The 2,390-nt window shown below is 39.6% G+C and overlaps 1 protein-coding gene across 11 annotated transcripts in view; it reads right to left on the bottom strand.

The window, feature by feature from the left end:
- Positions 1–2,390, bottom strand: part of DGKI (diacylglycerol kinase iota) — a 252,712-nt gene that overhangs the window by 190,264 nt on the left and 60,058 nt on the right. The gene's annotated exons all lie outside the window — the stretch shown is intronic.

Here is a 2,390-nt window from a genome sequence, read left to right on the forward strand (position 1 = left end):
ACACAGATGGAGAAAAGAAGCCCTATCAACACAGAATTGCAACCCCATTTTATAGTCCATTCATTCACTAAAAGTGATCCTTCTGCAACTCTGCAATTATTTCTCATTTTAAACTGCCTAGAGACAAGTTTCAGCACCCCATAGTTTATTTCCTGTTTCCAATTTCCAAGAGCACATTTAGCAACAACCATTCTAGCTCCATGTGAATCCCTGATAACATCCCTCTAGACCAAAAACTGATCACTTGCCCCAGTCTTGCTCTTTAATATGTTATTAGACCAAAAATCTTCACCCAAAAACTAATGCAATTTAGTTTCTTCTAAACTAAGAAGAATACTGTCCAGGAAAAAAAAAAAAAAAAAAAAGCAAATGCAGATGCATTATGTCAGTCAAATCATAAAATAAACAAACAGCTTTGGCAGAAGAACCAGAAGTAGTGTGACTAAATACTGACACTTCAGCCCATCTCCAGCCTTGAGCAGTTTTACAGTCAGGCTTAGGGATTTGTCTGCATATCAACAGTAAATCCAAATCCCTAGAGGATTCACAGTTATCTCAAAGCTCACATGTATGGGAAATAAAGCATTAGCCACTCACCCCTAAAGCTGTAACATACCACAGCTCTTCCTCACGAGTTTGTTATTGGCAGTCCACAGAAGGCAGCTGTAAAAGGGCAGCAGTTTTGATAATTTCTGGAGCATTTCTGGAGGTTAAGGTGCGAGGAAATGACACGCCTTGGCTACAGGCAAAATAAGTATCTCCCTTTCACACAGATACAACTCAAATACTGTATAAAACAGAGGCAGCAGGCATTGCTCAGTGTTCTCTGTGTATATTTAGATTAAATAGATTTAAATATTTTTAGACTAAATGCAATCAAAGCATGCCTCAATAGCTGCTTCCAGACTGCAGAGACACTTACACTGCCTTTCACCTGCCAGTTAACTCTGACACAGTAACTGCCCTGCACCACTTCACCAGTGAGGCCATCATGTCCCAGGTGTCTACAGGAGACTGGGAACAGATGCACAAATGAGAACAGAAGTGAAGGTGCTCACAGCCTCTATGGCATAAAACTGGGTTGCTAAGGATGATCCCCCACAGAGACTTAAATTATGTTAGCCCGCTAGTAAGGCTTCATGAGAAGCACTCACAATGAGAAAAGTAGTCAGGGAACTCAGCTGCATATATTTTTTTTTATTCCTGCAATTCCCCTCAGTTCACTGGGCTGTGCAGACAATCATTTTCTATACAGCCCAATAGCTCCATTTGTGTCTCAGACATCTTCCAATTTCAAGCCCTGTAGACTTTCATTCTGCATTGTTTTAAAAGAAGAATTGTAAATCTATTCAAATTCACATGCATCTCTAAATTAAAGTGCACTTCTGAAGTCTTCTCTGCCTTCTCCCCTTAAAGCATCAGCATCCCTAATCTAAGAAGAAAAGTACAACTACAGTTCTTCTGTTACTGATTTTGATCGCAATCACTGAAAGGACAATGCAGACTGAAATTTGTTTTCCACAGAAATATACTTAAACAGCAGTGCAAAATAGTTATCAAACAAAGAAGTCCCTCTCCTATGGATGAAAGGCAAAAATTCTTGCTGGTACAGTTTTTTTAGTGCAAGCAGCACAGACATGAAGCTCTTCCTGGAAATTGTAAATAGGACATGACTGGAACAAAAAAGGCCATTGTGCTAAATAAAACAGCTATAACCTGGGTACACCTCGTGGAACACAAAGTACCATGGTTAACTATGTTTGAGCCCTACTCCTTTGCAGGGCTGAGGTAAAAAACAAGAAAGAGGTCCAAATGCATGCCAAATAATTCATAAGAGAACTGAGCCTCATATTGATCAGGACCAAGAAGTGCTGGGCCACAAGTGAAGCTCAGAACATTTGGATTTGTTCTGTGTTTAGGAACACCAACACTGATGTCAGCAGAAACATTTTCAGAAAACCATTTCCTTTCCATATAGGGAATGGCAGACTAGGATGCAACTCGGAAAAATGTCAGTATAGATCAGTTCAAGGGTTTATTGACTCTGTAATGACAGCAGTTTTGTGTTCTCCCATGGAATGTAATCCTAAACTGCTCAACATCCCACTTTGTGCAGGCAATACTTTTTCTGCACTACACAGAAAATAACCACACATTCACAAGTTCACCAAAATATGAACTGACCCCTAATATCAATAAGCTTCTAAGCAGTAAAGAACAAAGAATCAGTTTTGTTCTGTAACTAATCTTAGGCATGCCTTTCATGGAAGTCACATCCTAACACAAGGTGTGCTAGCACAGGGTGATTTATAAGCAGACCCGATGACAGAAGAAAAACAACTCGTAAATAATACCACCATGCTAACAATTTTGCATGCTAGTTTTCTCAC

Source organism: Falco punctatus (genome assembly GCF_963210335.1).
Source record: "Falco punctatus genome assembly, chromosome: 6".
NCBI lineage: Eukaryota > Metazoa > Chordata > Aves > Falconiformes > Falconidae > Falco > Falco punctatus.